This window comes from Zalophus californianus, chromosome 6, assembly GCF_009762305.2.
Source record: "Zalophus californianus isolate mZalCal1 chromosome 6, mZalCal1.pri.v2, whole genome shotgun sequence".
Classification (NCBI taxonomy): Eukaryota; Metazoa; Chordata; class Mammalia; order Carnivora; family Otariidae; genus Zalophus; species Zalophus californianus.
In genome coordinates this window covers 143,054,587-143,078,226 of record NC_045600.1, presented here as the reverse complement: position 1 = coordinate 143,078,226, position 23,640 = coordinate 143,054,587, and the positions used below count along the sequence as shown (strand labels likewise).

The 23,640-nt window shown below is 50.0% G+C and overlaps 1 long non-coding RNA gene across 2 annotated transcripts in view; it reads left to right on the top strand.

Moving 5' to 3' along the window:
• LOC113910093 overlaps nt 1–23,640 on the top strand; it is a 107,704-nt gene that overhangs the window by 44,272 nt on the left and 39,792 nt on the right. Inside the window, exons 2-3 of one of the 2 annotated variants that reach the window (XR_003515916.2) lie at nt 4,875–5,107; nt 19,828–19,996. This is a non-coding gene — a long non-coding RNA (uncharacterized LOC113910093). Of the gene's footprint in view, nt 1–4,874; nt 5,108–19,827; nt 19,997–23,640 lie in introns of those variants that run through there. The other variant, XR_003515917.2, reaches the window with a different exon arrangement.

The following is a 23,640-nucleotide window of genomic DNA, read 5'->3' as shown; positions in this document are numbered from 1 at the left end:
CTCTTTCCCCTTTAGTCACCTGAGTGACCGTGCGGTGCCTTTGGTTAACCAGGCGGGGAGGACACCCCGCAGGGCACAGAGACTGTGTCCCGAGGCAAAATGAGCTTGGACTCTGCCACACATGACGGCACCCAAGCGTTTGTGTTCACAGAAGGCTGCCGAGGCACAGATGAGCCCCTGTCGTGAGTCATGGGTAGACTTTCTGTAGGCGGTAATGCGTGTTGTTGCTTGGAACCGTGCGTGCCCGGGGAAATACTTCAGACATCATGTTGGCGCTTAGAAGCGTGGTCTCCAGGTCTCCCCTTCAGGTCCCCCCTTACGTCCCAAACAGGGCCATGGAGGAAGGGAGTGGGCACTGATCCCTTGCGTTCTAAGAGGTCTCCACCTGCGTTTGGTTAGAGAAGCTGATTTAGGACCACAAAGCCTTAAACGGAGAAAATACTCTCAATATGTGTCCTACAGGTGGGTTGGGGTGGGGAGGGTGGTTGATAAATAATACTCTTTTTTTTTCCCCCTCTCCCAAATATGGAACCAATTGATAAATATATGAGACATGTGAAACAGATGGATCGAGGTTTAAGCCATCAGCTTTATTATTAACGAGCTGATTGGAAAATGTGTCTTTAGACTCCCGGCCAAAAGGGCTTGCCAGCACTGGCTAGAAACGTGCCCCCCCCCGTGTTGCCCCTGGACAGATGTTGGGGGCAGATGAGGCGGGGAAGTTTCAGGTCAGTAATCGACGTATACTCACCCAGGATGTCGGCCTGGCACCTGCCCCAGCCGAGAGGAAAGGGAAGCAACAGGCTTTTGATAGATTCTTTCCTCCGCATGTGAACCAGTGTGTGTCCTCCTCCCCCCACAGAGAATCATAATGACTCTTCCACAAAGAGTTGTTAACATTTTGTACGTCAGGAGAGTCTACGGACTAACGAGGTCACTGGGCATAGTCGACGGGGTACAACAAGTCATGGGGCCCAAGGGCCGTAGGCACCGATGGCGCAACCCAACGGGCAGCTGGCCTCTTCTTTCCACACCTTGCAGGGCCAAGCCATCACTGGTGACCACAGCTCGGGGCGGGGGTCCTGGAGAGGTCCTGCGTGTGTGCCCGCCTGGAGACCTCTCCCAGCATGTCACTAAGGGTGCCGAAAACCCTGGGATGTGTGCTGCCCGTGCCTGGACCCTGCCTGTCGCTGTGCTCTGCTCACGTTACTCCGTCACCCGCGTCTCAGGTCCTTGGCTCACTGGTCACTTTCTCAGGAAGGCTCTGCCCTCACACGCTTACCCGCACCGCTCAAGCCTTTACCGTCCATGCCTGTAGATGTACGGTCCTTTCCTTTGGGACATCTACTGGGGATGTGGTCTTGTGCCTGTTGGTAGGATTCTTTGGTCAATGTCTGTTGGCCCCGATAGAACCATCAGCTTCAGGAGGACAGAGACTGTGTCTGCTTCTGCCTCCTTCTGTAACCCCAGCACCGTGGCCAGCACACAGAAGGGGCTCGAATATGGGAGCCTTGAATAAATGAAAAAGTGGATGATTTTCCTACCGCAGCAGAGAACAAAGATTGAAATCAGGGTAATCCACACTCCCCGTCTGTTGAAGCCCAGCAAGACTGAAAAGAATCACATGCAGGAGTGGTCAGGAACTTGAACTTGAACTCTCAAGGCACCACCAGGAGTCGAATCCTACTTTTCAGCCGTTGTTCGCAGTGTGACCTTCGGCGAATTACATAACCTGGCTTCCGGTTTCTTTTCCTGTTATCTGGGGACAATAAGAGGACCCACTTGACAAAGTTCTTGTGAGGACAAATCACACGTGTAGCGATTAAGACGCTGCCTGGCACAGAGTAAGGACTCAGCAAACGTTGGCGATTATTGTTCCTTGAAGAGGGAAGGTTGGTGGATAGAAGCTGAGAAAGATCCGATTGAAGTTATATTGATTCTTTAGCTGGAAGGGAAGGCTATCTGCTGGCGAGGCAGGAGGAGGGTGGGCACGGGATTTGAAAGGGCTGCTATAAGACCGGGCAGGGGAGGTGGCCTGACTGCAAGGCAAAGCTGGGGCCCTTGGCTGAATGCAGAGCAACACCAACCAGCAAAAGTGAGCAATTCCCCACTCGGCTCCCGGCAGCCGGAGGAGGAGCAGGGAGACAGGAAGATGGATCCGTGCAGGACTGAGGTTTTGTAGAGCAGAAATCTCAGAGTTAAAAGCAGGGCAGAGGCAGGATACTGGCAAGGAACATGACCTGGTACCTGTTTCGTCTGCGATAAAGGTGATGGTTCAAATAAGAAAGTAGAAGCATACCGTGACCTTGGCAAGTGGAAGGCATTCCCAAGCCCCACAACCAAGTCAGAAACCATCTTATTAGGGGACAAATGTAAAGGCTCTACAAGCCAAAATGTTTTCTGAAAATTAATTCTCCGAGTTCACACTGGGTACAGGATTTGGAATATGGGCAAAAAAAGGAGTGTGTCTTCAATATATGAAGTATACTTTCCAAACCACAAGAGAAGAAGGCGCTGAGGAAAACAGGACATATGTGTAGGCGTTTACAGAAGAAGAAATGCAAATGTCTAATTAAGCCTATGAAAAATCAAAGTATTCATCAGAGCAATCACATGGTAAATTTTGGAAAAATATAAGAGTGCTCAACCAATAAGGTTGGGGGGCAAAAAAAGAATGTTGGGAAAATTGGCCAAACTTGGAAAAAAAAAAAAAAGTTAATTAGATCCTCAATTTAACTCGGACATCCAAATAAAGGCAAGAAGAATTAAAGATTGAAATGTAAATGAGAAAATTATAAATGAGAGGGTATAGAAAATTCTGTTTTTTATATTCTTGATAAGGATAAAACTTTTCTTGCTGTAACACCAAGGTTGACAGTTTGGACTACATAAACATTTAAAATGTATATCAGGCCAAACAGACAAGCTCGAAGTTAAAAGACAAACAGGAAGGAAGTCTTCATAACACGACAAGCAAGGCCCTAATAATATTACATAAAGAGTTCCTAGAAGTCAGTGAGGAAAAGCTGAGCACATCAAGTAGAAAATGCTCCATGTCTGGGACTTCATAAGCATTCAGGAATAAAATAAATGATGCAAATAGGCAGTGTACACAAGAAGAACTGAAAACAGTGAAAAGATGCCTTGGTGACCCTTGCTAAAAATCAAAGTAATGGGAATCTAAACAGTTAAGGATGATCACTTGCAAGCTGACAAAGATTTTAAGAGATGGATAGTATCCAGTTTGGGTGAGGTTGTTGGGCGACAGGCATTCTCCTACTTTGTAGGTGGGAGTGTAAATTGAAACAACCTTTCTGGAAGACAACTTGCCAACACGTATCAAAGCCTTAAAAATGTGCATACCACCTGATTAGCAAGTATCTTCCTCGGAATTCGTCCTAAGAAACTCGTTTTGTGTGTGTGCATAGATTTGTTTCTCGGGCTGGTCATCACTGCTTTATTTTATGGCTAACAGTGGTAAGCCACCTTCGTGTTCAACAGAAGAACTGGTTACATAATTGTTGGCAGGCTTACAAAAAGGCATGCCAAACTACCATTAAAAAATAACGTAAAAGAACGTTTATTGACGTGAAGCGATCCACGGTATACTTGGAAGTGCATAAAGTAAATTACAAAGCAGTGTGTGTAATACAGAATGCAGAGTAGTTACCCATAGGGATCAGCTTACAGGGAATGTTTGTCAGTCTTTCCGTGGCTTCTCTGTATTGTCCACATTTTCTAAATAAACAAATACTGAGTTGTAATCACAAGACTCGCAGCAAGTGGTATTTTATGGGGGGGGGATAAATGATAAATATGAAGAATAAATTATCATTTGCTTAAACGTTCCAGTTCTCTCAGATCTCTGCAGCTTGTGGATACAAACAGGGACACGTCTTCAAAACTCATTCTGGTTTCGGTATCTCAGAACGTGTCTTGAGCCATTCACTCTTCCTGGCTGCCTTGAAGCCCAGCGAGGTTATTTCTGGGAGGAGGGAAGGGTGGTATCACAGATGCTCACCATCCTGAGCCCTGTCCGCCTCTTGCCACTGTGAAGCCACTTGAGGGCGCCCGTGACTGTGGCTCTGGGACCAAAGGGCCCTGTCGGGGCAGGACGCCTGCCCCAGGACACTGCGTCCTGGATCTCCAAACAGCAGGCCTGAGCGAGGCCCGGGGTGCCCGGTGTCCTCACACGCCGAGCCCCTTCCAGAGTGAAGAGAGGTCCCCCTTTCCCATTCTGGTGGCATTTTGACAGTCGGGCCCCCTTATCCCCCAGAATCACACACACACACACACACACACACACACACACACACACACACACACACACACACACACACACACACACACACACACACACACACACACACACACACACACACACACACACACACACACACACACACACACACACACACACACACACACACACACACACACACACCCCCCCCCCCCCGTCCACCCATGCCTTCAGCTCTTCTTTTAAGGAACCTGGCAGAGTCCTGGCCCTGCCCCTCCACTACAGCCTGCCGTTTCTGAGCCCATCTTATCCTCCCTCCCACAGGACACTGGCCCAGACCCCTCCCACCTCCCGGGGCCAGAAGTGACAGGCCACAGCCCCAGGGAAAGGCGCCTGATAAGCCCCTCACAGCTTTGACGGCGGACAGAGGTGTCGTGCATTCCTCTTGTGCACGGAGCACGTTGGAGAGGACGTGAGCGCACACCCAGGAACTTCCACCTGGGCTCCCATCCCAGCAGGGAGGGGTTTGTGTCCCCATCGTCTGACTAGGAGACGGATTTTGTGGCTAATGCCCACATTCTTAGCGTGAGTCACCTGATAATTCACCTTGTTGCTTGGGTCTTCGTTTCCCCAGAGATCCGGGTTCCCGCACCACCCACTCTGCCAAGCCCTGGGAGGCTGAAAGCTTGATGGGACACAGTGGGTTCACCGCTCAGGAAGGCGGCGCAGAGAACACCAGCATGGAACCGGCCCGCCCACCTGGCCTTGCTTTCTGCCACAGATGGTGGAACCCGCCTGCTCTCCAGCCATGACGAGGCCCGAGGCCAGGACCTGGCACTGCCTGGCAATGAATGCCTGAGGTATTTGGTGAGTCCGGGAGCCCACGGATGGGGTGGTGGGCGGGACCGTCTCCACTCAGTGTTTAAGGGACAGGAAATTCCTACCAGCAGGATGACCTCATGCTGACGGGGCTAGGGAGCGTCTGCCCGGGGGCTTAGTCTGGGAGAGGCACAGTGGCCTGTCCCAGGACGCACCGAGGCCACGGCCCGCGGGTTCCTCCCAGGAGGACGCAGGCAGGCCCTTTAGCATCCTGGAGGCTTAACCTCTTTGCAGACCCCAGAGCCTGACTCGGGCCTGCAGGCCACTGCCCATCCAAACCCTTCCTGCACCCCCTCCTGTGAGGTTTTCTGGGCCCTCCCATGGTGCCTAGGGCAACCCAGACCCCCACCCCCACATGGCTGCAAAACCAGCTCCTTCCCCTGGACCTGAGGGGTTCAGAGGATCTGCGTGCTCCCGGCCCTGTGGACAGGGTTACCAAAGGGATGGAGGCAGGGCAGGCTCCCTATGCAGGGCATGGAGGTGGGAGGTAGGAAGGGTGGCCTGGCAGCAGGAAGATTAGGCCCAAGACTGCCTGCTTTAGAATTGGGGGCTGGGGGAGAGCACAGATGCCTGTTCGGTGACATCTGGGTGACGCTGGGCACATGTCGGTAGCCATAGCTCACTCCCAGCCCTGCCCTGGACCTGTAACTCTGGAATCAGCAATCAGAACATGCCCAGCATGGGAACGTCCCTTCCTAAACAAGCGGGCTGAGCAGTGGGCAGACCGTGGCAGGGACTCCTGGGCCAGGGCCAAGGGCAGGGTTACACGCTCCAGGCAGAGGTGGCTCAGCCGGAGACATGCCATCGGTAGCGGAGCCCAGGGCTCTGGGCCCTGGAATTGTCCTCGGCGAGGCTGGGCACTCCTAGGAGAGGCTGTAGTGTGGCTCAGTCGGCCCTGCCTCCAGCTCTCCCTGCAGGCCACAGGTCATGGATAGGTGGGTGACCTCAATGTTTAAGGGCAGAGGCCTGCTGCAGTGCACATCTCCCTCCCCGCACCCCCAGGTGGGGCGGACACAGCGCTGGGTGCCCTGGTTGGTATGACCCAGAGTGACGAGCTTAGGGGGTCACATACCCTGTGTGGACCTGCATTGCTCATCCATGATCTCTCCCGAGGTGTAGCATGCATACACCTGATGGTCGGGGCTGATGATGGACGGATGCATTGGTGGAATGGGGGTGCTGCCTCTATCCAGGTCTGGGGGCGGTCTGCAAGCAGCCTCCTGTCTCATCCAGTCCTAAAGGGCAAACTCCCACCCCCGGTGTGGGACAGGGGGAGAATGGGTGAGCTCCAAGCCTGAGGTGCTCTGGCCCTCTAGAGGGACAGGGGAAGGTGAAGGCACTCTGGCTTGCCCTCAGAAGGAGCTCAGTTGAGGACTTAGAGTCACAGAAAAGTGGGAGTTGGAGCCTTGTCTCATACCCGACAAGGAGCCCTGTGCAGGTGATAGTTCAGCAGAGGGGGAGGTGACTTTTAAGCCTTCAGATTTTGTCTGTTCAGTACTTGCTTTTATTTATGGTTCTTCAGCTCTGTAGCCTGATGAACATAGGAGATAGAACTCTTAGGAGATACAAATCAATTTGACACCAAACACTGTAAGTGTCCCAGCATTGAGGAAAAACCAGGAGATGGGGGGTAGACACCTAGGCACATTGCCTGGGAAAGTATGTGCCTGTACCCCCTGGAGTGTCGGCTTCCTGGGGGAGGGCGGGGATCCTTACCTGCTTTTTTGTCTCCAGCAACTAAAATAGTGCCCGGCACATAGCAGACACCCCATACATACTTGGTGAATGAATGATGCAGGGAGGTGAACCCTAAGCCTGCCAGTGTGTACCTCATAGCCGAGCAACCCTTTTGCTGGGAACTGGTCCTGATTCAGCCCCGCCCTCTGCCGGTGTCACCCTCACCCATGACTCCAACTCCGCCGCTGGCTACCGCACAATGGGAGTGGCAGGTGTTGGGGAGGACACCGTGAATCAGACAGGATCTCTGCCCTCTGGGCACTCCCAGTCCAGGGCAGGAAATCGACAAGAAGAGAGACAGATGTCATCAGTGGGGTGATTGCCTGGGGAGAAGCCGTGTGTGTGCATGAGCAGGGAAGGCACAAGTGACAGGGGTGGGGTGAGCCCCAGGAGATTTCGCCGGTGCTAAGGAGCAGGACTTTTCGAGTCCCAGGCAGATCCAGGCTTGAATGCCGGCCCCACCCTGGAAGGACGCCGGGCAAGTGAACTTAACCTGTGCTTCCGTTTCTTGTCTACCAAGTGGACATGATGCCCTCCCCTAGCTCTGCGAGGATGGAATTGGGATAACTCATGTGAAATGCTCAGCCCAGGGCCAGATACAGAATAAGTGCTGGTGATGGTGTTGTTACTGTTAAGGTTTTAAAAAGGAGGTGACCTTTGAGCCGGGGTTTAAAGGAGGACAAGAAAAGAAAGGGTAGCTCTAGGTGACACCGAGTGAAGTTATGGTAACTAAGCAAGTCCATCCAGGAAAGTAAAGCTGGGAGAACATGTTCTTGACCTCTGCTTGCCCAGGAAGGAACTAGAAAAAATCTAAAGAGAAGAGTAAAGTGGGGCTGGATGGGCAATGGGAGACATTGGGAATAGCCACCTTGGGGGTGGGTGTAAGAACTGATGGGGTCTGTCAAGAATCCAGTTACAAGGCTGAATATGTGGTATTTTAATGGGCCAATCCACAACATTCCAGCCAGGAGTGAGAACCAAGGAGGCAAATGATCAGGCTGGACTCGAACTGGCCCTGGTCAGGTGGTAGAGAAGGGGACAGACCTAAGAGACAGAGCAAACTTCTGAGTGTCGTTAAAGAGAATGACCCATGCTTCCAGGACCTGGCACAGAGCCCGCCATGTGGGCGTTATCCCATAAACGGTCACGAAATTCATGAGTGAAAGAAGGAATACGTGAAACGAACCCACGTTCTAGCTTAGTGAAGAAAACACTGGAAAGCAGATCCAAGGGTCTTGTCATTGCCTCTTCAACCAATGTCCTCAGCCTATTTACTCCTGATAAAAGGACACCGGTGGGTCCTTGACCTCAGGGCAAGCACCATGGTCGGCAATCCTATTCTCTTCTGTTTGGGTCAATGTGACGTAAAGGAACTCTGGACCACAGCCCTTCTCAGTCAGTAGCTTTCTGTTTCTGCCGCTCTTCTTCCACCTTGAGCCGCTGATGTCAGAATACGATATCCCGCGCTACAGCAGCCCTGTTGTAACCCCAGGGAGACGAGCAATGGACACAACGCCAATGTGCTGAGGATGGTGGGGTATAAAAACAGAGCCTGGGTCTTTGATGGCATAGGCTGAGCTGCTGCACCGGTCCTGGGACTACTTAGCTCCGGACTTCTCGCTAGGTGACCAGTAAATGCCATTTTTGGATTAAGCCATTTGTGGCTTACTGTTCCTTGCAGCTGAATGCATCCTTAAGTGAGCAGGGCCACCATTTGAACAATTCACGCTGTGGCCTAGTGGAAGCGCCCCAGGAGTTGTGCAGTGTGGCCTCTTGTCAGCTGGGGAGGGGGCTGGTAGCCTGGAGAAGGGATCTGGAGATCTTGAGGATTTGGAAAAGTGAGTTGATAGGACCTGAAAAGACAAAAAGCCAACACTTGAAGCTGCTGCGTTCCCAGGACGCTCTTCCCAGGGGACTCTCCCCACCTCCACTCCTGTGCTTTTTCCTCCGCTGACCACCTGCAGGTTCTGCAGCTCAGCCAGCAGGAATGCAAGCCGATGTCATCCACCCCTCCTCACTCCAGCCCCCTTTGCCTAGAACTTGCCGTCCGCACTGGTCATTCTCTTGGAGTCTCCATCACCTGGCTTTAAGGGGGGTACCTCTCTTCCCCCCCCACCTTGCACATGGAGGAGGGAAAAGTATGGCCCAAGCATAACCAATCCCTTAAGGCCAGAAACCTTCTCGTGGGGCTCTTTCTATTGTGAGTGAGAAAGTAGGCAGCTCTCTGAGAATGGGATTGGTCCTTCTACCTCCCAGCAATCCTTGCTGATAGTGGCCGTTCTCACTGGAAGACCCTGGATCCTTTCTAGATTGAGTGGCTTCCTGACTTAACTGTAATTCCAAGGCAACCGGAAAATCCCTCTCTCATCCTGTTACTGCCTGATTACTCATCCTCTCCACCTGCATCCAGGTCCACGGGGCTGCACCGTCAGCCCCCTCTTTCTGCCAGATTGGAAAGCGTGCAAGTTGGAGGTGCAACTATACGGTATTTTCTGAGTCTTTAAGTCCTTAGGGCCAAATTTCTCTCATATATGTATTTACATATGTACATATACATCTGGGGTCCCTTGAGTACTTTAGAAAATTGATGCCCTGTTGGTCACTTTTGCCCAATTTTGGAACTGTTGCTGACTCTGTGTGTGTGTGTGTGTGTGCGCACGCATAATGGAAAAGTACTTTGCGATTGTCTTAACTTTATGAGGCCTAAGGTCTCCAGAGAGCCTAGAGCAACCCAGATGAGTAATGCAGTTCCGGTAGGAACAACTGAAATCCCAACCCCAGAGCAATTCTCCTAAGAGCACCCAGACCCGACTCACTCCATTCCTGCAGCATCTAGAAAGCTACTTTGCCACCACAGGGCTGACCCACCATTACATCATCAGGACCCAGCACAGTGAAGGGCACCCAGTGGGTCCTCGACAATTATTTAAGGAATGTATGAATATTGATATCAGGTTAATTTAGCAGGGTCAGAACTGGTGGTTAAATTTAGTTAAGATTCTTTGTTTTTTCTAGAGAGGTTGTGAACGACAGCTATAATAGTGTTGTAGATAGTGCCTGCTTTGACAAAGATAGCTAAAAATTCATTATTCAGGTCCATATAAAGAACTGCAAGCAAGTCAGGTAGGGCAGAAATTTAAAAGCACCTTAAGGACAGTTACGTTGGAGGTCAGTGGTGACCTGAGGTGGGCGATTTCTGGACACAGGTGAGAGGAAGTCAAATCACTGAGGTTTAAGGGGTATATGTGAGACCGGAAATGGAGAGAACCCAGGACAGGCAGTTCTTCGAAGAAGCTCCATCGTGAAGAAAGCAGGATCTCTCAGGGCGTTTTTCTACTACCCACTCTCCCCTCCCTTCTCCTCCCTGGCACCTGAAAGAACAGAAATAAAATCAGCTTATCCAGGCACACCCTGAAGAAACAGCAAATGTTGGTGAGCATGTGGAGAAAAAGGATCCCTCGTGCACTGTTGGTGGGAAGGCAAACTGGGGCAGCTCTTGTGGAAAACAGTATGGAGGTTCCTCAAAAAGTTAAAAATAGAACTACCCTACAATCCAGCAGTCGCACTACTAGATATTTACCCAAAGAATACAAAAACACTAATTCAAAGGGATACATGCACCCCGATGTTTAGGGCAGCATTGTCTACAGTAGCCAAATTATGGAAACAGACCAAGTGTCCATCAACTGATGAGTGGATAAAGAAGATATGGGGTGGGTGTGTGTGTGTGTAATGGAATATTACTCAGCCATAAAAAGGAATGAAATTTTGCCATTTGTAACCACAGGGTTGGATCTAGAGAGTATAAAGCTAAGTGAAGTAAGGCAGCCAGAGAAAGACAAATACTATATGATTTCACTCATACGTGGACTTTAAGAAACAAAACAAACTTGGAAAGAGAAAAAGACACAAACCAAGAAACAGACCTTTAACTCTAGAGAACAAACTGCTGGTCACCAGAGGGGAGGTGGGTGGGGGATGGGGATTTACAGAGTATACTTATGATGAGCACTGAGTAAAAGAATTGTTGAATCACCATCTTTGTACCCCTGAAACTAATACAACACTGTATGTTATTGATGCTGGAATTTTTTTAAATGCACCTGAAAAAGCATCCCAGGCCAACCTCTTCACCCCCAAGGACCTCCCAACAGAGGGAGCACACAGCATCAAAATACCATACTTTGTATTAAAACCCAAGTCCTTTGAAAGCCTTCTGTTTCCCATCTCCAAACAACCCCACCGAACGTTGGCTCAGAAACACAAGGCAAATGGCACTTAGCCTCTTGGCCCACAGGTGCCTTGAGACTCAGGTGATAGTTACAGAGGAAAAAGCATATGAAATATTACATATGCTCGAGGAGGGTTCCAGGAGCTCCTGAAGCCCACGGCGGGGTGTCGTGAATCTCAGATCTAGAACCTCTACACCAGGGGCTGGATGGTCGGCTAGGATCCATGACTCCAGAACAACTCGGGGGAGAGGGTGTCTCAGGTGCTACTTCAGGGACATCTTACTATACTTTGTCTGGGAGACTCCCGAGGAAACCCCTTCACTGCTTGACACAAAGACTAGGAAAGCCCCATCAAATTCACCAACTTACTCTGCTTTCCACTTTAAAATCCCGAGGGGTTCCCGATGGGCGGGGCAACTTGGGGAATTCCTTCCCAGTTGGACACAGGTGTGCCATGGCTCATCCCTCCTCTGCCCCCATCTGCTTGGCAAGGGGAGGGGAGATGAGGGAGGATTCCCTCGGGCCCCCAGCAGTGTGGGGTGGTGTCTGCTCTTCTGGCCGAAGGGGGCCTCCCTGACCGGCCAGGATGCCAGGAGTCCGCGCTGTGGTCCTGGGCAGAAGGATGCCCGCCGGCTGGAGGCTTCACACCTCCTGAGACCAAATGCGCTGGCATGCCCTCCCCTCCTCCAGAAGAAGGGGAGGTGGGCGCTCTAAGCCACACCTTCACCAGTTTGTTGCAAGGCTGTGGACCATGCAGCTCTACTTTAATTCCAGAATGAACCAGACTGAGGGTGGCCCCGGAGATCAGTGTTGACATGAAGATTTCTGCTCCCCGCCCTCCTTCTTGTTTCTTTTCTGTCCTCTCTTCAATCTAAACCTCCTTGTCTTTGGATCGACGGTTTCATGTCTGGCAGTGAAAGCCATCTGTAACATCTCCAGTAAGAAACAGAGGTTTTTGAAATCCCTAATTGGCTAAACACTAATATGGAAGGAACACAAAGACACACACAGCTAAGTGGAGGTGCATCCTGCTGGGCAGGTTGGATTTAATAGATCCATCCCTTAAACCATTAAATTCTCACCCAAACATGCAACGTAGTGACAGATCGCCTTAACCAGTCATCTTGCCTAATTCTTCCTGAGTCCCTCCTGGAACAGCCCAGCTCCGAGCCTGCAGGCTCCTGGGCTGTGACTCCATCCCTGTGCCAGGAGCTGTGTAATGAGGTGGCTGGAGGATGCAGGAAGGCCGACTGAGCGCCAGCTCTGACCACCCCCCCTCCCAGGAGGTGGCCGTGGTAGTTACTCCTCCGAGGGATGGTTGCGTCATGTGCCCGAGGGAGCGCCGAGCTGGCGGCGGGGGGCGGGTGACGTGGCATCCCCTCCACCTGGCACGTACCACAGTGCCCGGCATTCCGACAAGGCTCGAAGTGGATGGGATTTCGGAGATGGCAGGGGCTCGGGCGGAGCTGCTGGACCACCCAGGAGGCCGGCACGGGCATGCCGGTGCACCCGTGGGGCCGAGGCGGCGAGCGCGGCCCGGTGCGGGCAGATGTGTGTGGTTCTGGAAGGTGAGCGGCTCCTGCCGCTGCCGGGTCTCCGTGTGGTTTGCAGAGGGGCAAGGCCGACGGGGAGGCTGGGGGACAGAACTGCGAGGGCTTTGCCTCCAGCAGCGACTGCAGAAACCACACCTCAATTAGAGGGAAGGGTCTGGAATGTGAAAAGGTCAGGAACTTGGGGGAGACGCGGTTGTGTCATTCTGGAATGTACACAGCTGGGGCAGGGGCAGGCCCGGCGCAGTCCTGAGGCCTCTGAGTCAGGCGCAGCGAGGCTGGAATCCCAGCTTGACCACCCAGGGGAGGAGGGAGGCTGCCGGTCAGCCTCCTCATCCCAGGAGTGCGGGCGAAGGTCCCCACCTTGGGGAATCCCTGTGGGGCGTGCGCACAAGGCGCCAGGCCCAGGAACACGTGCCATGATCAGATGACATTAGCTCACAGTTAGTTCCCTTGGGCCGGGAGAGCAGATGCCAAACACGCGGACCAAACATAGTTTTAACCGTGGCCTTTTAAGGAACTGTTTCTTCAAAAAAGGAATTCCTGACCATCACATTTTGAACAACCCAGATGAGCACAAAGATGGGAGGCCTGTAAGGGAAGGTCTCTCCTCAGCTCAGGTGTTAAAAGCGCCTGGTGGCTCCATCGGTTAAGCCTCTGCCTTCAGCTCAGGTCATGCTCCCAGGGTCCTGGGATCGAGCCCCGGGTTGGGCTCTCTGCTCCGCGGGGAATCTGCTTGTCCCTTTCCCTCTGCCCCTCCTCGTGCTCTCTCTCTCAAATAAATAAATAAAATCTTAAAAAAAAAAGCCCATGTACCCCGAATGGAAGGGGGTCATCACCCAGGGAAAAACCAAATAGCCTTGCTCTCTGCTTCCTGACCACTCTCTGTCTTCGAAGCAAACTCACCCCCACCTGCTGCCCCGTCCCCCTGCTGTCTCCCCCCCCATCCGTTCAGTGATGCTTTCTGAGCACCTGCCAACTACACACCCCACTGCTTAGTTCCTCCAAAACCACCTGCGATCCGTCCACCCCCCCTTCCGCTGAGGCTGCCCTTCCCAGGTCCCAGAGGGACCCTCTAAGGGCTTCATGCGACCACCCCCCCCCATAGTTCTTACCTTCCGTGACCTGCAGCATCTCCATTCAATTGGAAAGCAGTTTTTATATCCCTGCTCTGTTCGGGGCACCAGAAATACTAGGGTGACGTTACATAGCTAACCACTTCCTCTTTGATTTCCTGGTTTTCCACAGTCCTTTTCTTTCTTCCTCTCATATCGTCTGCTGGCTCATCTTCCCCAATCGCTGTTTAAATGGGCTTCCATATTGACAGCCTTCTCGTGGCAGTTGGCAAGCTCCGTCCCAGAGAGCAGATGATCACGTCCAGCCCAGACCTCGCTCCCCAGCTGCGGATCCTCATTTCCTGCTTCCAACTGACATGTCCGGCTGGGATTCATGGGCACCTCCGATCCCGCCTGTCCAAAGCAGGCCTGTTTCGCATGGTCTGGGAGGCCCCCACATTGAAGCTCAGCATCAGGCTGCCCCCTGCCTCTCTGTTCTTTCTGTCCGTCCTTATCAGCTTCCTCCTGCCTGGGCATCTCAGCCCCCGGCCTCCCTGCCTGGAACATGCTTCTTCCCTCCGAATCTAGCTCCCATTGCTCATCCCCGCTGGCTCCCAGATCCCTGGCTGCATTGTTAGAATTACAGGCTTCTTGGGACCCACCTTGGACCTCCTGAACCAGAATCTTGGGGGAAGAGCGCTGCAGTTGTACATTTTTACAAAGCTCCCCAGTGATGACTGTGCACTCTGAAGAAGGAACAAAAAACGGGAGGCTGTATTCTAGACGCATTACAAGCAATAGTTGGCAGGATTTAGTGATTGTCTGGATATGGAATGTGAAGGAGAGGGAAGAAAGAAGACCCTTCCGACGGAATGCCAAGCTGGGAGAATGGCATCCCGGGGAATGAACGGCAGGGGCCCTGAACTGATTTTTCGTGGGTGAGCTAACACCTTCAGTTTGACCCGTCACGGAGCCCCCAGTGGGAAACGAATAAAAACATTGCTGAGGTACTTCCTGAAATTCATTCTTGGTTTAAATTCAGAATGATCTTTTATTCGTTTCCCTCTACCTAATGTTGAAACCCAAGTTGTCAACCCAAATGAAGGGATAAGACAGATGACCTTGAAGTAGTTGGGTCTGAGGCCGTGTTGACAAACAGAAGGGGGACGTATCGGGAGTCGAAGCGTGAGCTGAAAAGCACTTCTTAATTGGAGCTCAAACTTATCGGCACATCTCCTTCTCCAACCATTTTCTGAAACAATTATCCTAATTTATGTTTTTGAATTGCCAAGGGAATAGTTTATCCCTGAACTCCCACTTGCCAAAAATATTTAAGCCTCCTTGGAGAGTCTTTTGAAAATCGCCTCTTTTATTGTCACTGCTGTCTATTTGTATCTCCAAATACCGTAATACACCTTATCAATAAATCCTTTCTCTGCAGAATCAGTGCTGTGATCCCTGAGATGTAAGCCTATATCTTAATAAGAGAAAATGCATGTCCTAAGTGTTTATACTGTAAAGTTAATCCGTGGAGATCTGAACCTTGAAATTACAGTCCAGCCTTAACATGGTCTAGCGATACAGAAAATTATAACTGAATCCAAGTTTTGCAGTTGCTAACGAGAATGAGAGATAAACAAATACTAACCGAACCACTGATGATTAGAGATAACTCTGTTGTACCTAAGAAGTGTTTTCTGTTAACATTTGTGTTTCAGGACTCGGTGCTTTTATAGATAGGAAAGTATTTAAATTTGCTGTCACATTCCTTCATAGCCTTAAATCAGCAAAGCCCAGGCTTCTACCATGACTAGAACCAAATGTTATTTTCTAAAGAAAGGAGCTGCAGGATCAGGGAAGTGTCAGGCAATTCATCAGGAGGAAGGAGGACGAGATGCCAAGCCCTTAATGCTTTGGGGCATATTAGATGTTTAACCCTTTCCATAAAATAGAAAGGCTTTTTTTTTTTTTTAAATGAAGAAAACATTTCTGAATTCATGCTTTCTTCTCTGGGCAGACAGCATTTGGAGTCCTAAATTGGAATTTACCAACTAGAGATAGATCTTTAGAGCTGGGAAGCTAGTGCAGCACCTTCCTTCGCAGGTGGGCGTGTGGGGTGGGGAGCCCTGAGACCAGGTCTGTGGCAGAGCCAGGAGCACGTCCCCTGGCCCCGAGGTCCTCCTCCATGAGGCCACCTTCTGCAGCCTTCCACTTCCATGCCTAGCTTTTCACTAAACCATCGCCGTGCTTCCAACTCACGTGATTTCTAATGGGGATACCGTCATAATTAACTTGATGGCCTGTGCCCAAAGCCTGGAATAAAATATAGATGGTACCTGGCATTATGCTCCATCTAAAATTATTATTTTTTTTTACATTAAAGCAAGGATCTCACTGATGAACAGTTTTCATTTTGAAAATTTCAGTCACCTGTTGTGGGTATGGGTATATGATGTCACAACAGAGGTCGGGGTCAATTCGGTAAAGATACAAGAAGGACTTTCTATATGCAGGCCCCACTTGAAGATGTTGGAGGGGGGCAGAGGAAAGACATGGAACCAGCCTTCAGAGAATTCACCACCTAGCAAGAAGTCAGCCAGCCTGCCATATACTTACTGCGGCGGGTTAAGGACGTAAGGATAGAGGGGGTGGCTGCTGGAGCCAGCTGGCAGGAGCCCATGTCTTGCCGGCAAGCATGCATCTCGTCCCGGCTCTGACTTCAGCATCTTCACGCTGATAGCTTGAAATTGACAAATGCTATAAAAGCAGGTTCTGGGGAGTCTGTCGTTAAACACTTAACAGTGCAACATGGGATAGAAAATACCACAGAAGAGATGTGTTTTGAGGGATGAATAGGAGTTTGGTGGAGGGAGGGTCAGAGGAAGAAAAGTCATCTAGCCAGGAGGAATACGTGTCTCGGGGCATTGCATGTTTAGGAAATGCAAATAGATCCATGGTTTTCAAACTGTAATGTGCATCAGGATCACCTGGAGAGCTTGTGAAAACAGTGTGTTCATTGCTGGGCCCTGCCCTCGGACTTTCTGATTTAATACATCTGGGGTAAGGCCCAGGGAAGTGCGTTTCTAAGCCCAGGTGATGCTAATGCTGCTGGTCGGGAACAGAGGTAGATGATAGAACACCCCGTGCTCGCCAGAAACCCTGGATTTTTCTCTAGCTCCTCACCTTTCCGACTGTGGTCTGGGGCCCAGCAACAGCATCGGCATCACCTGGGAGCCGTTGTTCTAAAAACAGGAGCCACAGACCTCCCAGACCTGTTGAATCAGAATCTGCAATTTAAGATCCTTGGGCGATTCGTACCTGTTTAAATCTGGTAAGCGCTCTTCTTTGTAGCCCATGGGCTCTCGGGCCTCACCCTGAATTAGAATTACCCCGGGGGGAGATTTTCAAACATACTTATGCCCAGGCCCCATCTCCAGAGACTTGGATCTAACTGACTTAGGATCAGCCTGGGCCTGGGTGTCGTTTAAAATCCCCACAGCAGGTTCTGATGTGCAGCCGTGGCTGTGAACCTGGGCTCTAGCCACAACCTTTAGGTGGGAGAAGGGCTCCTTGTCGGGGCTGCCCTTGGGAATCTGCCATGGGGAGAGTTTGAAAACGTGGCCCCGAGGCTCCAAGGTCATCACTAACAGCTGAGGGGCTGGGGCAGGGACAGCCCGCCCTGCTCTCCACCGACCTGCCCTCTTCCCAGCCTGCTTCCTCCCGCTTCCCTCGGACGGACCTCCCGTTTGGCCTTTACTTTCTCTTTCTCACTCCCTCAATGATCTATATTAGCTAACGTGAAAAAGACTCTTCCCCACGAGCATGTCCTTTCCATATGCAAAGTACTTTAACATATAATCTCACTAGATAACATGAAAGGGGGACCGTTTAAAGGCCCTTCGATTTATCTAATAAGTTACCTGGCCCTGAGCTGTCATTTAAACTGACAGGTGAATTGAATGGATTGGATTTTTCTCTCTCTAATTCAAAACCAATACCAACTAGTGACTGAGAGGCTTTGTATTTGCGAATGGCCCTCGGCTGGCCCTCCTCCCCTTAGAACTTGACCCTAAACAGAAAAGTGAGTTGCTCACTCTGCAGCAGGGGACATGTCTATGCAGCACGCATTCTGAGAGCACACTTAGCATGTACACATTAGATTACATAGCCTTCTGGGACAGTTTGGCCAGTCCAAACAGCTTTGCCAACTAATAAAAGCCATTAGCACTGAACTTCAAAAGCATTAGGCTAAGTGAAAGAAGCCAGACACAAAAGACCACCTATTGTAGGATTCCATTTGTATGAAATGCCCATGGAGATAGAAGGTAAATTAGCTGTTACCTGGGGTTGGGGCTGGGGGGGTGGGGGGCAGAAACTGCAAATGCACACTGAGGAGTTTGTGTTGGAGGGGTAGAAACATTCTAAAATTAGATTATGGCTATGGTTGCACAATTCTATAAATATACCCCACACCATTGGATTGTCCCGTAAAATGGATGAATTCCATGGTATGTAAATCATACTTCAATAAAGCTCCTTAAAAAGTAACAACAAAACATTAGCATTCAGTATTTCTCCACCTGAGAATATGCTTTTCCACCTTCCTCCCCCTCTAAGAATATACGGTGAAGAGGAGAGAGCAAAACGATGTTAATACAGACTCATTTAAGAAAAAAAAAAATGTGTTTACATCACATGTAGTTCGAGAGCATGTTTATTTGCCTTAACGTACTGTTAGGTCTCGCAAGGCCAGGAGAAGAAGGAAAAGAAAAAGAAAAAAGAGGGAAGTTTAAAAAAAGAGAAGAAATAAGACCTATTTTATGTTGTTAAAAATAGCGGCTTGGGGAAGCTCCTGGCCCTGGGAGGGTGGGGGGCAGAGCTGCGGGAAAGGGTTAACCCCGCGGGTGCTGACATCTGGAGGGAGCGAGGGCGTTGGCAGAGCCCAGTCTGCCCGTACCAGTCTGTACAGGGGAGCTGTCCCGCCTGCTGATTTATCATTCCCTAATGTCACGGGGATGGGATGTTGAAATTGTGGCTAGAATGTGAAATACGAAAAACATGAAGATTATGATTTAGCGTCTGGGGAAGATCAGCGTTAGCTGGAGAACAGCTTGTAAATGGGAGGCATCCTTGGCAACTGCCTGTGGTTTTCAGGACTCAGGGCACTCGGGGAAAGCAGGCTGTCGGGATGGGGGCCACCAGAGTGTTCTTGTGCTGGAACAGACAGAAGCAAAGGTGGAATTCAAAAGGGCGAAACCGCCTCTGTGCTGGCCTTGGAGATCCTGCCGGCATTCGCCAGGAGGACCAGGGTAAAGTTTAATTAAACAGAGATCTGATGTTGAAGGATAAATAAAACCATGTGGGGTGTAAACAGCTTAAATCAGTGATTCAAATGACACCTGCGGGTGTCTAGACATGAGCTGCATCCTGATAATTTGTAGTCTCCGAGAAGTGCAGATGAGTAGGATAATATCCCCAAATTTTGCTCATTAAGAGAAATAATAGCTTGAATTTTAAGGAGGTGCTAAATAAGGGACCTGAGCGCTAGAATGGCTTTAACAGTTACACGTGGAGGGAAGGGTGAGTTCGCAAAAGAAACACAAAATTACGTGTGTGTATGTGTTGCAGGTGGGTGCAGTGGATGCCTTTCGTATCTGAGAAAAATTATTTGGAAAGAAAGAACAATTACTGAAGGGGCAAAATAAAAGTCCTATCATAAAGGGCCTAAAATCCACCGTCCCAAAAAAATAACCCCAAACACTATATATGTGTAAATCTTGCATCAAAAATGTGGAGGATGCCTCCTTCATGTGGCTTCTTTCTTCCTGACTAGATTTTACATATTGTGTTGGAGATTTTTGCTTTTCCCACTTGTCAGCATGCCCCCATTTCTGGGGGGGGGGGGCGGAATGCAGTTTCCACATTGTTGGTTATAGGAATGAGTGTTGACAACGTTCCCTCAATGCTTATGGTGTATTTTAATTACTTCCCGTCATACCGAATGCATCTGCAGTGTGGGTTGTAAGAATTGGCCTCGAGACATGGGTGTGCTACACTGACAGTTAAGTAGGACAGCCTGACTACTAAGTCTTCACTATTCATTCACTTGTTCATTCATTTGTTCGTTCATCCAGAACAGGCACGGCCCCAGGCACTGTACAGAAATGGACAAGTTGGACCCTGCCTTCAGAAAGCACCCAGTCTGCCCAGTGGAGCAACATGGAAAACCGTGTGTGTGTGTGTGTGTATGTGTGTGTGTGTGTTGCTCGGGAGGGCTTGTTCTGAACCCACTTTGCAACAATACATGGGGAAAATAATTATTAAGGAATACTTTTTCTGTCCGGCAAGACTGCGCGGTGGGACTTTGCCCAGAAATCAGTGGTTCCGACAACTGAGGGTAATCGCTCTTCAGAACCAATTAAAAAACTATGAAAAGAATGTTGGTTGGGAATCACCCTATACCATAGGGCTCGCTCCCCCCTGCCGTCCTTGATCTCATTGGGTCAGGCTGACCCTCAGTCACCTTGGCACAGGGAGCCGGGAGCCTACAGGTTTTTTGGTCTATTCATCATATATCATGGTTTTACGGTTATTGCTCTGTGATTTGAAGAAGGTCATCAGACCTCCCGAATTGTGCTTCTTTGTAAAAGGTTGGGGTAGAAGTTACAAGATGTTCTTCAAGGGCCTTTTCTAGTTCTGGTAGCGTACGTTTCATGTTGTGCCGTCACAACAGTCCCGCGTGCCTTGGCAGTGGAAGGCGGCGTGCCCGTGACCGTGTGGGACTCCTGCAGTCACACTGAGGCCCAGGGCCCCACACACAGTCTCAGGAGGAGGCCCCACAAAGCTCTTGGGGGTTTCTAGGGCATGAACCAGACAACATGGCCTCATGAGCTTAATAGGATCATCCTTTGGGGTTTGTTTTTTTCTTTTCTTTTTCTGTTTTTTTTTTCCTTTTTTTCTTTTCTTTTACTCTTTTTCTTTCTTTTTTTTTTGCTTGTTTATGTTTTTAGTGGTTGTCTGGATGATCGAAGTCCCTTAAATCTTACCTCTAGATGAGTGGACCGGAACTATGCATTTTCACACCTGCCAGAGTGCTCCTATTTCTGTGACAGAGGGAAATTTCCCCTCTCATGTGCCCCAAGCTTCCAGAACAATGGCACAGAACACAGGGTGCTTTCTTTGCATCATCTAGTCTCGTTTCATCCCCAAAACGGATGCCAAGGAATTCAGCAAACATTTGTAAGTGCCTGCACCGATCCAGGCCCCGAGTGGGGTGCTGGAGATGCAGAGAGGAAAAGCCTGTTCCTGCCAGGGTGAGCTCCGCCAGCGTCCACAGCCCCCTGGGAGAACATCGTCACAGAGCCCGTCAGCCTCGTGACATTTGCTCACAGATTTATATGTTTTCCCTCCAGATAAGGACCTAAACCCGAAATCCCACTGTCCTTCTATGAGGAAAGAAAACACGGTTGATATTGCCCCGATTCACGCCCTCTCCAGATATGTTGTGATCCAAGAGTGGCCATTGTTTTCTATCATAAATGTAATCCATGCTTACTGTAGAAATTTTGGAAAATACAGAAAAGGAGAAAGAAGGAACACCCATCAGCGTGAGTTGCCCCCCTGAAGAGGCAACCACTAGCAACATTTTGGCCTGTTTCCCTCCAGTCCGTATTCCACAAATACTGAGACCCTGTGCCAGGCACAGTGCTGGGTACCGGGACAAGGAAGGACTCGGTACAGCCGAGAGGCAGAGAAACCCTCGCTGAGTGTGCTGTCCTGGGAGCACCTGTGGGAGGGGCCTGACCTCAGGGCACTTGCTCAACCCTGGGTTTAGCAAAGGATTTCCAGCAGAAGAGATATGTAAGGCGAGACCGGAAGAATCAAGGGTAGTTGTGCAGGAGAGGGGAGGGGTGACCGTTGGGGTGGGGGCAGGCGTGAGTGAAATGTGGGTGTAGAATGGCTGTTGGGCAGAGGGCAGGGGCCCCCAGGAGCGGGGGTGACGGGAGATGCTGCTGGGCAGGTAAGCCAGGCCCTGCCGTGCAGAGTGCCTGTCTATTCTGTAGCTACAAGACTGGATCCTGCTTCTGTTTCTGATTTTGTTTTCAGACTTGATTCTGTAGCATAATCATGGTTCACATTATTATCCTCTATTTTATTTTATTTTTTATTAACATATAATGAATTATTTGTTTCAGGGGTACAGGTCTGTGATTCATCAGTCTTATACATTCACAGCGCTCACCATAGCACATACCCTCCCCAATGTCCATCACCTAGGACCCACTATTTTAATGGATACACAACATTCCCCCAATGGATGAGGCATCGTTTACTTAATTTAAAGGGAGAGAGAGAACTTGTTTTTCTGGGCTTCACATTCCCCTCCTAGTGCTCCAGGGTCTTCAGATAGTGGCAAATTGGAAAATTCTAAGTAGGGTTGATGTATTAACGTTCTTTTATTCCGAATCAGAATTTGAACGATCAACCAGTACCCACCACCTGACTTCTGGCTGCAGAGGTTAGACTCCCTTCCGGAAGTAGAATCAACATAGCTTTCATTCCCTCCACTAAATAATCCACACAAGCATCCTGAGAAAGATAAACTCACAGGACCAGTTTCTAGGGAGCACCAAGTCCCTCCTTCCTCCCTCTGCTGGGCTCCAAGCATGCCCACCTTCTTCCCCCTCCTCTGAAGAAATAGAAGATCAAAGTCCATTGACAATATAGCAACCTTTAAGTAAAGAAAAAGCTTGAGAAGGAGAAGAAAAATCTCAGTTCAAAAATAGTGTACGAAGAAACTCACTGCTTCATCCCTCTTAACCCCAAAGAAGCAACAAGCACTCATTCCTACATTCATTTATTCAGCAAGCACTTTGTTGTGAGGCTGCCTGGCCTCTGGGTCTGGAGTAGAGGGTGACACCTGTGTGGCCACTGCCTTGCAGACCTTACTGTTGACAAAGAGTCTGATGTTCAACAAAGAAACATCAATAAGCATTTATTTCCTACAGCGGTAGGTAGGTGCCGTGAAGGAAAACATAGTGAAGGAGAAAGCAGAGCGAAGCAGGGCCCATTTAGGGAACGGGAAGGAGGCTGTGAGGCCAGAGCACAGCGAGAGGGTGGGGGAAATGTTGGTTAGATGAACAAAAGAGATTTTCTCCTCTGTTCCTCTTTTCGTCCTTGGCACGGCCATAGACATCTTCTGAGAGACTTGGCCCATTTGGAAACCTAACAGGCTCATCTTCAGACTGGGTGGGCTTGGCATTGGGGTCGGGAAACAAGTCATGTCACCTTTAATTCATGCTGCTGCTTCCTTCCTTTGGTCTTTGAGGCCCTGAGGGTCGGTAACCTGGTGAGGAAGGCAGCCTTCAGGACTATTAAAATACTAAAAGCATACATGAATGAAGTTCTGTTTATATGCGTGCCATTTATGTGCAGCTCATTGATTTTCCTTCTGTTGATTGTTCTTAAAAAGTATCTCAAGACAGAACGCTCTCGTGAGCACAGAGGCTAGTATTAATGCTATATTCAACACCCGCAGATTCTCAGGAAAGTAAGGTTACCTTTAGACCATGTTATTGATTTATTCTGCCCATCCGCGTCAGTTGGAGCTCTTTCAGTTACAAGCTGGCTTGAGCAGAAAGGGAATTTGTTGGCGTATGTTCTGGATAGTCCTGGCAGAGTTAGGCTGTGGCCAGCACACCTTGGTGCCGGCAGGGTCTAAATGATCTATTTGACTCAGCCCGGCTCCGTTCTTGCAAGTGTGCTGATTCTGTTCTCGGACATCTCCCTTCGGGGTCAGAATCTCCTGCAGCTCAGTTTTATGCACCATGGTGGAAAGAGAGCTGAAGACCGTCAGTGCCCACCCTGGGAGCTGGGGAGGGAAGGGAGGCCCGCCCAAAGCACCAAGGCTGAGAGTAGGTGAGGCAGAGGGCCCATAGAAAGAGCAA